At 38.9% G+C, this 16,335-nt stretch overlaps 2 pseudogenes; both read left to right on the plus strand.

The window, feature by feature from the left end:
- The window catches only part of LOC147619707 (uncharacterized), a 43,877-nt pseudogene extending 35,225 nt beyond the window's left edge, over nt 1-8,652 (plus strand).
- A 201-nt stretch (nt 8,653-8,853) lies between these two features.
- Nucleotides 8,854-9,924, plus strand: LOC147619708 (uncharacterized; annotated as a pseudogene).
- Nucleotides 9,925-16,335: the final 6,411 nt, after the last annotated feature.

The raw sequence follows: 16,335 nt of genomic DNA on the forward strand, positions 1-16,335 counted from the left end.
CCAATTGGCTCTGATACCAACTGTGAGATCCCTGTCCCCACCATGCGACGGATTCGGGGTACTAGCAGCGGAAGTAGTACTTCATGCGCGGGGCAGGGACCCACACTCGGGGCCTCGTCCACAGATATCCGGACAAGAGACTAATCCGTCGGTTTTTCCAAAACCGAACCCCGAAAAACTTCCCTTACCTGGAAAGCACGGGCGATTCCACCAAGATAACTTTTTACTCTAACGTAGTCAAGATCATTACTGATCACGCTGATCCGACTGCACCAATAAGATACTCGGTCGGATCAAGGAAGAAACTTGCACTTGGATCATTGGGATCAACGCTTTTTCCCCATCAAGAGGCACAACCGTTGATTCCTATCCATAGAACAATTACTATCCGAGATTAACTTTATCTATCGTAATAACAGAAATTGAGTCTCGATTTACGGATCCATCAGTCCAGCCTAACCCCATCCGATCCCATGGGTTAGCCAACCGCCCAACCACTGTAGTGATGGGATCCAATTTGGAATTTGGTTAGGTTTTGTCCCGGGTACCAAGGAAAAGAGTTCCAAGGCCCCCTAGCCGGAAGTTCATGCAAACATAAAACTAGCCACACCACTTACACACCCAATATGAAATTGCCTTTTTCTTAGCATCAGCTAACTTTAAAACAATCCTTTAATGAAACCATAGTACCACTGATCACAATCTTCCAATTTATCCGGTTGATTCATAATTTCCCATCATTCCTTCATCAGAGTATCTATGGCATCATTGGCAACTAGAACGCTCACCGCCTGTCCACATAGGGGCCTTTTCAATAGTTCCTAGCCCATAATACTCGGCAATATAATCACTTATAAAAATCAAGATGGACTCTCGTTGAAGATCAGCAAGATCAACCAACAGATTCATATAAAGAGCCATGGACTCATCCATTGAAGACCAGCAAGGTCAATCAACCAGATCCATGCCCGGTTTCACAAAACAACACTTACTCCTTGTTCCAATATCTTCCTCGACGCACGCGTGGGTATCCTGGGCGACCCAGAGCCCGAGCACCGTATGGTCAGCACCCTCTAGGATCCTTTGCAGGTGACCTAGCGCTTCACTCATAGGCCGCTTCCTTGGTCCCTCATCCACCGTACCGGAAGCTCACCATTTTAATCGAAGCGAGGCTGGTCAAGACCTCAGCCGACCTTGCCACGCGAGACGTCCTCCGTTGACTCTCCGTCAGCAGTTGCAACTTTATCCACGACCTTAATCACAAGACGGTCAAAATGCTTCCCCAGCATTCTTGACATAAAACAGCCATTTACAAACAGCATTTACAAATATAGTTTCTATATTAACTCTCATCTTTCCACATTATCCCTCATTAATCCACATTACTTATTCCACATTCCATTTATATGTGTATTCATCCAATCACATCATTTTCCATCTCTTCACTTTAGATTCCTTCACATTACATATCATATATTCACATCCATATCCCATCCATACATCCACATCCACATCCACATTCACATCCATACATCCACATCTACATACTTACCTCCATTTTCACATCCTCATTTATACATCCACATCCCGTATCCACATTCATACATACACATCCATACATCCACATCCACATGCATACATCCACTATCACGTCCTCATTCATACATCCACATCCACATACATACATACATCCACATCCACATTCCCATTCACATCTATACATCCACATCTACATCCACATACATACATACATCCACATCCACATTCCACATTCACATCTACATCCACATCCACATCCACATCCACATTCCCATTCACATCTATACATCCACATCTACATCCACATACATGCATACATCCACTATCACGTCCTCATTCATACATCCACATCCACATACATACATACATCCACATCCACATTCCCATTCACATCTATACATCCACATCTACATCCACATACATACATACATCCACATCCACATTCCACATTCACATCTATACATCCACATCTACATCCACATTCCCATTCACATATATACATCCACATCTACATCCACATACATACATACATCCACATCCACATTCCACATTCACATCTATAGATCCACATCTACATCCACATTCACATACATCCACATCCACATTCCCATTCACATCTATACATCCACATCTACATCCACATCCACATCCACATCCACATCCACATTCCCATTCACATCTATACATCCACATCTACATCCACATCCACATCCACATCCACATCCACATTTCCATTCACATCTATACATCCACATCTACATCCACATACATGCATACGTCCACTATCACGTCCTCATTCATACATCCACATCCACATTCCCATTCACATCTATACATCCACATCTACATCCACATACGTACATACATCCACATCCACATTCCACATTCACATCTATACATCCATATCTACATCCACTTCCACATCCACATCCACATTCCCATTCACATCTATACATCCACATCTACATCCACATACATACATACATCCACATCCACATTCCACATTCACATCTATAGATCCACATCTACATCCACATTCACATACATCCACATCCACATTCCCATTCACATCTATACATCCACATCTATATCCACATTCACATCTATGCATATACATCTTCATGCATACATCCACATTCACATTCACATCTATACATCCACATCTACATCCACATTCACATCTATGCATATACATCTTCATGCATACATCTACATCCACATTCACATCTATGCATATACATCTTCATGCATACATCCATTTTCAAATTCATACATCCACACTCCCATCTCCACATCCACACATCCACATACATACATCCATTTTCACATACATCCATTTCCACATTCCCATTCATATAACCCCATATGCCTTCACATCTAATCTTTTACATCACATCCATTCTCGCCCTATCACAACCCATATACATCTTATCCTATCACATACACTTCTTACCTCATCCCATACACATCTTAATTCATCTTATCACCTCCTAACTTATTTCATAAGCATCGTATCACCTCTTATCACATCTTATACACCTCTTATCACATCCTATCACATCTCATTTCTATTTATAGAATACAAGAGAATTCTTATATTTGATATAAGATTTCTTCACACATTTATTTATGCATAAATTCCATTTAAGGAGATTAATACTTTCGAAGTAAAAATCAATCTTTTATGCATCTTCCTATGCATAAATTCATTTTAAATGAAAATGACACTTTTGAATTAAAATTCAATCTTTTATGCATCTTCCTATGCATGAATTCAATTTAGATGAGAATGACACTTTTGAATCAATCTTTTATGCATCTTCCTATGCATAAATTCAATTTGGTAGGAATTACACGTTTAGAATAAAAGAATTTCTCTTATGCATCTAAGTTATGCATAAAATCCCTTTATGATGAAAATCACACTTTTAGTATAAAAAGAATATCTTTTATGCATACCTCTATGCATGAAATCTAATATGATAAAAGTAACACTTTTACAATAAAATAATCAACTTTTATGCATACCTCTATGCATGAAATTCAAATATGATAAAAGTAACACTTTTATAATAAAATAATCAACTTTTATGCATACCTCTATGCATGAATTTCAAATATGATAAAAGTAACACTTTTTTAATAAAATAATCAACTTTTATGCATACCTCTGTGCATGAAATCCAAATATGATAAAAGTAAGACTTTTATAATAAAATAATCAACTTTTATGCATACCTCTATGCATGAAATCCAATTATGATAAAAGTAACACTTTTACAATAAAATAATCATCTTTTATGCATACCTCTATGCATGAAATTCAAATATGATAAAAGTAACACTTTTATAATAAAATAATCAACTTTTATGCATACCTCTATGCATGAAATCCAATTATGCTAAAAGTAACACTTTTGTAATAAAATAATCATCTTTTATGCATACCTCTATGCATGAAATTCAATTATGCTAAAAGTAACACTTTTGTAATAAAATAATCATCTTTTAAGCATACCTCTATGCATGAAATTCAATTATGATAAAAGTAACACTTTTACATTAAAATAATAATCTTTTATGCATACCTCTATGCATGAAATCTAATTATGATAAAAGTAACACTTTTATGTTAGAATAATAATCTTTTATACATACCTCTATGCATGAAAATCAATTATGTATAATATAAAAATCGATTTCTCTATGATTACAATGAATATCTTTCAATTATCTAGGATGATAATTCCTAGAATATGGTAGGAAGTCCTCTTTTCATGCTTTGAATGAAATTATTTTATGCATAATTTTTATAAAAATTTTACCATAGCTCCGCTGCTATGACTGATAAATCTCAATTTTTCTAAGGGATAAAGCTTATCATTAAGGAAATAATTAGAATGGTCTCTAATTGGATCATCAATCCATAATAGATTGGACCATCAATATACATAAACTAAAAGCATAAAAGAAAGCCATTAATTTGGCCTCAAGTATAGCTTAATCTTGGATGAAGGAAAAGCTTTATGAAAAGCTTCATTTGGATTGAGAATGGGTCATGAGTATGACCATTTCTTGAGTGAGAGAGAGAAATTACATAAAAACCATTAGAATTAAGCATAAATGGAAATTTATGTAATTCTTAACTATCATTAATCAATTAACTTCAATAGCATTCATCAAATTATGTAACTCTTCACTAACATTCATCAATTAACTTCAATAGCATTCAAAAATCATTCCAATTAAGCTTCTCAAGCTTGAGAGGGGTTGAGAAGAGAGAAACATTGAGGAATTATAAAAAAGATCAAAATTCACCATTTACCTTACAAATTGCTTGATTCTTTGTTCACGGTAGAGGCCCCCAACCAATCAATTGGTTAAGTATGTTGATGGAGCCACTAATGGGGATTGAAGAAAGAGGGAAGCTCCAAAAACTAGTGAATTATTAATGAATTCATAGTTCTTGGCTTAGGTGGAGTAGAGTAACGATTCATAAACACTATATATTTTTCAACAAGGGAGAGGCTTCTATTTATAGGAAAAATTGAGCTCCTAACCAAACAAACTGATTCTAGAATTTTCCAAATCAGTTTGGTCAATTTTTGACCATTTTTAGGTCAGTTGAGCTAACTTTTTGTAACTAGACTTGAATTAGGAGAGAGGAGAGATGAAATATCTCAATTTTTATGAGTTTAAAACTCATTCAAGCATGTGAAATATGCACCTCCTTTAAAAAACTCCCCTTCCTTACATATGTGTCAAAATGGAATCATTATACCCAAAATATCTTATATTTTTAATATTGCTCATAGTTTTTTACTAATAAACCTTGTACATTTTCAACTCTTCATCTTATGTGAGCATTTACTCATTTTTTGGATACCCAAAATATCTCATATTTTTAATATTTCTCATAGTTTTTTACTAATAACCTTGTACATTTTCAACTCTTCATCTTTTGTGAGCATTTACTCATTTTTGGATACCCAAAATATCTCATATTTTTAATATTGCTCATAGTTTTTTACTAATAAACCTTGTACATTTTCAACTCTTCATCTTATGTGAGCATTTACTCATTTTTGGGTATCTTCTTTTACAAATTGGATTTATCTCCTCCCTACACATGGATTGATGCTATTGGGCCATAGGAACCTTAATTGGACCATAATCAAAAATTTCTGAAAATCTAGACCCTTAGGCTAAGGTCCTTTATACCCATTTCCAATGAATTCCAATTGCACATTGGAAAGTTCTTTTTTGAATTTTTGTTTCAGGGGAACTTATTTTAATAAGATGAGATAATTTTCTATCCGAAAATATTAAAAATCTAAATATTCTCTCTCTAGAATATTTTCTCTCTCTAGGTTAAAACAGTTAGAAACAAGTCTTTTATATTTCTGAAGAGGGATTGATTACAGGGGAAGATGCTGGACATTTTGAGAGGCTGGGGAGGAATCTTACATCCTTGAGGTTAAACATGATGTCTTGACTCCTCGATTATGAAGGTGACCAATTCTACCAAGATTTTCTAAATCTCTAAATCTAAAACTAATGTGCATTTTTCCCAAGTGTTTAAGTTTTCAAACAGATTGGGTCTCATCTTTAGAAAGCACCCATAATCCCAGGTCCACCCAACCAGCCACTCGCTTTTCCTTATTTGATCCGTGTGACTTTGACCAGATCCATACTTAGCCTAGCCCCATCTGATCCCATGGGTCTAGCCTACTACCGTGCGATTGGGCCTAGCTGGTGTGAATTCACACCCCCATAATTTAAGTTCCCTTTTTTACTCCTCACACACACAACTACATATTCATGTGCATGCATGCTGGGGTGTATGTGCAAAAGTGCTATATGTATATAGCAATTTATATTGATGGTAGGGATTAGATGATATTTTCATACAGTTGTCTCAATTAAGGCGGCATATGCTTATTCTATGTCATATGTTTCCAAATATTCCCTACTATTATCCACACTAATGTGTTAGGAATTGCCACCTGGCAGCTCCTCATGCTCGAGCGTTAAGGGTAACGTGCAAGGGGGCAGCAACGCACGGGTCACTAACTAGTACATACCTCATGCATTTCTCTTGTGTTTCACTTAAGTAAAATTTTGTATACTTGTGTTTTTTGGATAATTATCCAACTATACACGGCGCTTCTTGAAAGTGCATCTTTATGTCTTATGGATTTTTCTTAAATTTCACTTAAGCAGAATTTTGTTTACTCATTTTTTTCGATTATTAAAAAATAATTTAAATATCTCTCTCAAAGTTAACATGTGTGTCTTTAAATATCTAAATAATAATATACTAATTTCTAGTATATATAGAAATCAATTGAATAACAACACTTAAATAAAATAAAAAACTTAATTTTTATTGTAAGCAGAGCATTGAGGATGCACATGCAGAGACACATGTAGAAACAAATGTGGATACAGAGGGAAATTGTTCTTCACATATGCAGTCAGTCTTTCATATGGAAGTGCTAAAGGAGAGAAACGCATATTGCAAGCAGAGCATTGAGGATGCAGATGCAGAGACACATGTAGAAACAAATGTGGATATAGAGGGAAATTGTTCTTCACATATGCAGTCAGTCTTTCATATGGAAGTGCTAAAGGAGAGAAACGCATATTGCAAGTAGAGCATTAAGGATGCAGTTGTAGAGACACATGTAGAGACAAATGTGGATATAGAGGGAAATTGTTCTTCACATATGCAGTCAGTCTTTCATACTAACACACATGTGCAGGATAGGGGCAATGTCAATGCCACAAGTTTAATGCCATCAAATTCAAGGACATTTTTCAAGAGATTGCCAAGGACGTTGTTGTTGCAACTTGACAATTGTGGTTCTGAAAATAAGAATCGTTATGTATTTGCCACCCTTTAAGTATGTTAAGGAAAATGAGAAGGTTGTGGAGGGCTTAAAAAACATGTCAAAGAGCACTTGCAAGAGAAAGGAGACCAAAGTGATTATGCTAAGTGGATCAATTTGGTCCTTGCCTATTGGGAGAATCTTATGCTAAACATGCAGACCCCTAGTGCAAGGGAAGACATTGGATTTCATGACTTTTGGCCAAGGAGTGTATGCAAAAAAGCTGAGCCTCTTAACCTTCATGTTGATCAAAACAACAACTCGATAAACTACCTACAAGTTTAGATACAATATTGGGCACCAATTTCAAAGAAGAAGAATGCAAGTGATGTGGAGGTTTATAAGGATTGCTGGAACAAGTATTGGCGAGAGAACAGAAATGATCCTCAGCGCTGGGAAGACACTAGCTGCATCATTTGGGCATGGAAGCCCAAGGGTGGACGACTTCCAGAGAAAATCAAGATTCCAAAGGCTATAATACTCAAGGCCAAACAGAATCAATTGAATCAACATGAAAGTGAGGCACCATCACACGTCAGTGCAGTTGAGCAAGAATGATTTGTTAGCACATGGGCAACTAGCTTCGTAATCTTTTAGGAATGTTGTATGAAGCTACCAAACTCATAGTTCAATCATTATTCAGATTGTAAGGCTTTCTTAAGCTTTTAAATTTATGGTTCACCCATTGTTCAAGAATTTTGATTCAATACAGATGGTGATCTTTTTAATTCTATCACCTAGTCTTTCTTACAACTTAAAGTTACATTAAATATCCTTTCTTTGTTAAAGTTTCTGTGTTTGATGGTCAACTAGAGGCTATGTGATATAAACAAACTTAATTCTTGGTGTGCATGTGTGTGTGTGTGTGCAGGCAAATTTACATCCCACCAACATTCATATATACTTGTTATAAATGTACAATAGTACATAACTCATATCGCATTATTCAAATGCTTGTTGAGAACATCTAATAATAAATCTTGCATATCGCACAGTAAACATTGTATTGGATCTAACAAAGAATTGTCCGAAAATTGTGCATATTTTCCAAAATTCCTAAATTTGAGTTGTTTGTGGTTGTGTTTACTGCAAGTACATTCACAAAGGACAGCCAAATGTAGGCTTTGGTCTTTTTGGATCAGAGTCACTAAAGAGGGACAGATTTGTCAAATTTGATGATGTGAACAGCAAGGTTCTCATATACTCAACCCAGGATGGGTAAGCATTTGGCTGCAACAATACATGCACATCATGGTCGAGGTTGGTGCCATTTTAGCTAACAGGTCAAAGGAGCTGGGTCAAGTCTTCTCAAAGGGCTAATGTGTTGATCAGAGGATTGTTGTACCCAACAAACCTAGCTAATGTGTCACCTCCCCATCATCATGATGGAATGGAGTGGCTCTATATCCACCCATTCGACATAATGCATATTCGAAAATGCCTGCACTGCCCGTCATGCCGAATCGTTGTTTCCATGATCACTTCCTACTCCTTGAACTATGAAGGTAGTTAAGGATGCCTTCCCTATAAAGCATACTTTCTTAATTCACTAGGAACTGATGAGGCAGTGGATTGTAGAATCTATAATGTGTTTGACACCTGAAGAATTACACACTTTTGTATTACATCCCAAATGAGCATGTCTCGAAAATCAAGAAAAGGTATGATTGTGTGCCAATTTGTTTCATTCATATGTACAGTTTCTTATGGTGGCCTCAGAGAGGGCACACCTTGGGACTGGTACTAGGATAGTTGGATCTGTCATGGCAATGGAATGAGAAGCTAGCTAGGTGTGTGATGTGAAGTCACCCTTAATGACTCGTATTGAGGTTTTTATTTGGTCACATTTTTAGTCGATCAATAATGCTACTGATTTACGAAAGAGCTATGGGTCATGATTGTATTTAGTCCTTCGTGGTTGTACCTAGCCCTTTGTGGCTTATTTTTTTCATTAACTAATAGAAGGATCTTTTTCTCAGAAAAAAAAGAGCTATGGGTCATGTCCCTTTGAAAATTTTATCCATAGAGGTTGGCACAGATTTCAGGCATCTTCGTCTCACCGAAATAAGCAGGAAGATTTTATTGAGCAGTTCATTGAGAAGTTGCGTGTGAAACAAGACAATGAGAACCTCCAAATCCTTGATGTGCATCTTGTCATTTTTTTTCTTTGGGGGCTTTGAATGCTATATTGGGAATCCCTCACATGGTGCTGATATTTAGGTTATATAGGGATGTGGTAGTAGGTAAGAAATTTTCAGCTGACAGAAGTGAGTGAGCAGGACACAGTTTATGACTCGGTCACAGTTTTCATCTTTATATATAAAAATAACTTGTTTCTTACTTTCAGGACAGGACAGTGGTGGTTTCAAACTTTCATGGGGAGTTGAGGACTTTGTTTGAGGGCAATCTTCTATGGCATCACCAAGACTATAATACAAATAACATATATATCACAAGTGACCAAGACTTGATCATATCATATTGCAACTCTTAGCTCCATGAATGTATGGATGAAGATAGAGGTATGTTCATCAAGAGCTCCTTTGTGAGATCCCTGTCCCCACCATGCGACGGATTCGGGGTACTAGCAGCGGAAGTAGTACTTCATGCGCGGGGCAGGGACCCACACTCGGGGCCTCGTCCACGGATATCCAGACAAGAGACTAATCCGTCGGTTTTTCCAAAACCGAACCCGAAAAACTTCCCTTACCCGGAAAGCACGGGCGATTCCACCAAGATAACTTTTTACTCTAACGTAGTCAAGATCATTACTGATCACACTGATCCGATTGCACCTATAAGATACTCGGTCGGATCAAGGAAGAAACTTGCACTTGGATCATTGGGATCAACGCTTTTTTCCCCATCAAGAGGCACAGCCGGTTGATTCCTATAAATATAACAATTACTATCCGGGATTTACTTTATCTATCGTAATAACAGAAATTGAGTCTCGATTTACGGATCCATCAGTCCAGCCTAACCTCATCCGATCCCATGGGTTAGCCAACCGCCCAACCACTATAGTGATGGGATCCAATTTGGAATTTGGTTAGGTTTTGTCCCGGGTACCAAGGAAAAGAGTTCCAAGGCCCCCTAACCGGAAGTTCATGCAAACATAAAACTAGCCACACCACTTACACACCCAATATGAAATTGCCTTTTTCTTAGCATCAGCTAACTTTAAAAAAATCCTTTAATGAAACCATAGTACCACTGATCACAATCTTCCAATTTATCCGGTTGATTCATAATTTCCCATCATTCCTTCATCAGAGTATCTATGGCATCATTGGCAACTAGAACGCTCACCGCCTGTCCACATAGGGGCCTTTTCAATAGTTCCTAGCCCATAATACTCGGCAATATAATCACTTATAAAAATCAAGATGGACTCTCGTTGAAGATCAGCAAGATCAACCAACAGATCCATATAAAGAGCCATGGACTCATCCATTGAAGACCAGCAAGGTCAATCAACCAAATCCATGCCCGGCTTCACAAAACAACTCTTACTCCTTGTTCCAATATCTTCCTCGACGCACGCGTGGGTATCCTGGGCGACCCAGAGCCCGAGCACCGTATGGTCAGCACCCTCTAGGATCCTTCGCAGGTGACCTAGCGCTTCACTCATAGGCCGCTTCCTTGGTCCCTCATCCACCGTACCGGAAGCTCACCATTTTAATCGAACCGAGGCTGGTCAAGACCTCGGCCGACCTTGCTACGCGAGACGTCCTCCATTGACTCTCCGTCAGCAGTTGCAACTTTATCAGTTAGGTCTCCACGACCTTAATCACAAGACGGTCAAAATGCTTCCCCAGCATTCTTGACATAAAACAGCCATTTACAAACAGCATTTACAAATATAGTTTCTATATTAACTCTCATTTTTCCACATTATCCCTCATTAATCCACATTACTTATTCCACATTCCATTTATATGTGTACTCATCCAATCACATCATTTTCCATCTCTTCACTTTAGATTCCTTCACATTACATATCATATATTCACATCCATATCCCATCCATACATCCACGTCCACATCCACATTCACATCCATACATCCACATCTACATGCTTACCTCCATTTTCACATCCTCATTTATACATCCACATCCCGTATCCACATTCATACATACACATACATACATCCACATCCACATGCATACATCCACTATCACATCCTCATTCATACATCCACATCCATATACATACATACATCCACATCCACATTCCCATTCACATCTATACATCCACATCTACATCCACATACATACATACATCCACATCCACATTCCACATTCACATCTATACATCCACATCTACATCCACATCCACATCCACATCTACATCCACATACATGCATACATCCACTATCACGTCCTCATTCATACATCCACATCCACATACATACATACATCCACATCCACATTCCCATTCACATCTATACATCCACATCTACATCCACATACATACATACATCCACATCCACATTCCACATTCACATCTATACATCCACATCTACATCCACATCCACATCCACATTCCCATTCACATCTATACATCCACATCTACATCCACATACATACATACATCCACATCCACATTCCACATTCACATCTATAGATCCACATCTACATCCACATTCACATACATCCACATCCACATTCCCATTCACATCTATACATCCACATCTACATCCACATCCACATCCACATCCACATTCCCATTCACATCTATACATCCACATCTACATCCACATACATGCATACATCCACTATCACGTCCTCATTCATACATCCACATCCACATACATACATGCATACATCCACTATCACGTCCTCATTCATACATCCACATCCACATACCAGGTCAAACAGGCAAAAGTCGCTCCGTGGCACACAGGTTCCACGGCGCGACCACCGGCCCCCCCCTCGGCCCCGGCGCACCCCGCACAGCTGATCTACCCTTTTGGGGCCATACGCAGGAGAAATCGACCCGTCGAGTCGAGCCAAAGTCGGTCGGGCGGTGGCAGACGAGCGTTCACAAAAATTGATTGAAACATCATGACAGGACACGACAACAACATATAAACACATCAAGAAGATAAAACTTAAAATCAGCTCGAAAAACATCTTGATGTCATTAATTGTTTAATTTTCACAGAAGGCAAATGAGTACATTGGATCTAGCCAACTCGCTTGATGAGCTTGGTGAAAGCCTCGTGGGTGAGAGTCTTTACTGATGGTTTGTCACCAATGCGTTCGCCTATCTCTTTGGCATCAGTGATGCCTTGTCCAAGGCTAAGGCCACAAAATCCTAGGAAAGACCCTGCACTTTTATCACCAAAGCTATAGATAGCTGCTTCCCTATTTACAAGAATACATTTATGGGCATTTTGGGCTATAGGGGCTTCAGACAGGATGGCGCTTAGGGCTCTGCACTTCAAAAATTCAGCTTGCGCATCATTTGAAAAGTCGTTGTGAATTACGCGAAGCATCTCGGCATTGAAGCTCGGGATGTAGTGTCATAGCGCAGCATCTTTCCCCTCCACCTCCTTTTGTGCTCCACCCTTTCGGCTTGCGAACCAGTCCATTTCTCTTGCGGTCTACAAAGTAGATAGAAGAATGAGTTGACTTCAAAAAATTACAAATTAAGAAGGGAAGAAATTGGGTGTACTACCTCAGTGGCATCATCATGATCCGCAAGGTCTGCATCACTAATATTGATGCTCCCGAGGCTGACGGAATCCGAAATGGCAAGCGGCTTGTGAGGGGCAAAGCTAGTTTCTGGCACACTCTCGTAGAAATCCTTGCACTGGGATATTTGTACAAGAGTCTCTGCCACAAGGGACTCTATTGAGGCATGATTTTCCGGGAGCGCAAGCACCTTTGTGACATCTGCGGAACTGAAGTCAATGCGGATGTCATCATCTTTGGACGGCTGTTGTGTGTCTCGCATGCCCGCGTACATAGCAATGACTGAGAGAGTTTCATCCTGGTGGTGCAGCCCAAGGACATGGGCGATGTCATCCAAAAATAAGAACTCTACACCTTCTACTATGATGGGGTGTAGGGTTTGCACTTCGAGCTCTCAAACTTCATCCATGACATCGTCCCCTTCGATGTCCCGTTTCACAGCCTCAGCTTGCGGCTCTTCCGCCAGAGTCACAAGTGCAAGAGATGCTTCTTGCACTGGGGTGACAATCTCCTCCTTTGGGTCAGCTTCCTTGATCAAGAGATAAGGTGTGGCTTTCTTTGGAGGAGTGGCCTTCCTCTTTCCCTTGCTTTTCTCTGTTCCCTCCAAGATCAGGAGGGCAAGAGTCATGTCCCACCTCAAAAAACTTGTGACGATGTTGCCCATTCCAAGACCTACCAGGTTATCTTCTTCCTCCTCCCTTAGATATGTGCTACTAAGGCCTTTGAGGAATCTTGCAAGCCTGAACCTGAAATTTTTGTCCGCTTTGTAGGTATGCTTGATAAGATCCACAGGCACCCAAGTTCCCTCCTCGTCTTCAAAGTTGACACAATATTCAGCCATGTATGTGTCCATGTAGCTAGTGAACGCCCCAAACACGTCATTATGGAGTTCGGCGGTGCCTTCCATGTCAATAGATGTCTGAAAGATGGGTGCAAGCTTCTCGATCAAGTGACCGAGGTCAAGCTTGTGCAATTGAGATAGGAGAGCTTGGGCGGCGGGGGTGGCCATGCTTGAGTAGCAAAGAAGGCGAGGGGACCGCAAAGATGCCGAGAGTGAGGAGATGAACTCAAAGTGGCCAAAAGTGACTTATAAAGAGGTCTTTAAAACTTTTTTTATGTTTAAAAACTCACTTAAAACCTCCAAAAAAAATAAAAACACGCGACAAAACTTAAAAGTGCACAAAATTGAACGCAAATTGCGAGTAGCCAAAATTGTTTTGAATTAATCTCTCAAAATCTGTTACATAGCTTGCTTGATATGGATACATCTGGGGAAGGGAATGCTTTTACAAAAGTAAGATGCCTCTTTCCTCTTACGTAGAGGTGTGTTATCAATCACAAATGAAAAGTCACCTTTCAGTGCAAACCTAAGGCCTAAGTACTCCCTTAGGTTCGCCATATTCCAATCAGCATTTACTACGATATCCCACACATCAGCTTGCGTGCTAACATGTACATCAAGCTGTTCTGCATCGTTGATGTCCGAATCGACGAGTGCTTGCCATTTGCCTCCAGTCAGCTTCCAACGTCTATAAGGAAAGATAATAGAGAGTTGTTGCTTTCCAAGCTGGTACCGAACGACCATCTTCTCCAACACCACCATGCACTTTATCTTGTCACCCTGATGTTGAATAACCTTCAAATCCCACGAAGGTGGCAGAAAGGCACTCATTACTGTGCCTCCCTTTGCAATCCACATTGTAGGAGTCCGGTGAACATCAGCCTCCTTGAACAAAAACACAAACAAATGTAAAGGCATGAAGAACGTGAGAGTCGCACGATGTGACCCATAGGTGCACTTCATTGCATTGCACACATCAATCTCAATCCGACGTCTGGTTAGTGCAACCAAAGTATTGTCGGGATTTGTCCAATCATGGTCCGTGAGACTTGGTGTAGGGAGCCTCCGTAGAGTCCCAGAACCATCTCTTGACGTGGGTACAATATACTCTGCATGAAAGAAGAAAACTGAGCGCTCTAAAAGCTCTGATGCCGAACAACCAGTATATAATAGCTTGCCGATTTCAAAGTGGTGCGCCTCAAAGGTTCCAGAAAGGGCCTCTAAAGGCTCCCATTCCACAAATGTCGACGGAAAGATGTCTGCACAGAACATTACAAGAACACACTTGAAAAAATCAAGCTTCCGTAACATGAAATGATATTAGCATGTCTTAGTTCCACATCCACATCCACATCCACATTCCCATTCACATCTATACATCCACATCTACATCCACATACATACATACATCCACATCCACATTCTACATTCACATCTATAGATCCACATCTCCATCCACATTCACATACATCCACATCCACATTCCCATTCACATCTATACATCCACATCTACATCCACATTCACATCTATGCATATACATCTTCATGCATACATCCACATTCACATTCACATCTATACATCCACATCTACATCCACATTCACATCTATGCATATACATCTTCATGCATACATCTACATCCACATTCACATCTATGCATATACATCTTCATGCATATATCCATTTTCAAATTCATACATCCACACTTCCATCTCCACATCCACACATCCACATACATACATCCATTTCCACATACATCCATTTCCACATTCCCATTCATATAACCCCATATGCCTTCACATCTAATCTTTTACATCACATCCATTCTCGCCCTATCACAACCCATATACATCTTATCCTATCACATACACTTCTTACCTCATCCCATACACATCTTAATTCATCTTATCACCTCCTAACTTATTTCATAAGCATCTTATCACCTCTTATCACATCTTATACACCTCTTATCACATCCTATCACATCTCATTTCTATGTATAGAATACAAGAGAATTCTTATATTTGATATAAGATTTCTTTACACATTTATTTATGCATAAATTCCATTTAAGGAGATTAATACTTTCGAAGTAAAAATCAATCTTTTATGCATCTTCCTATGCATAAATTCATTTTAAATGAAAATGACACTTTTGAATTAAAATTCAATCTTTTATGCATCTTCCTATGCATGAATTCAATTTAGATGAGAATGACACTTTTGAATCAATCTTTTATGCATCTTCCTATGCATAAATTCAATTTGGTAGGAATTACACTTTTAGAATAAAAGAATTTCTCTTATGCATCTAAGTTATGCATAAAATCCCTTTATGATGAAAATCACACTTTTAGCATA

Source organism: Cibotium barometz, chromosome 32 (genome assembly GCF_041138505.1).
Source record: "Cibotium barometz isolate CiBa-2024 chromosome 32, ASM4113850v1, whole genome shotgun sequence".
NCBI classification, from domain to species: Eukaryota; Viridiplantae; Streptophyta; class Polypodiopsida; order Cyatheales; family Cibotiaceae; genus Cibotium; species Cibotium barometz.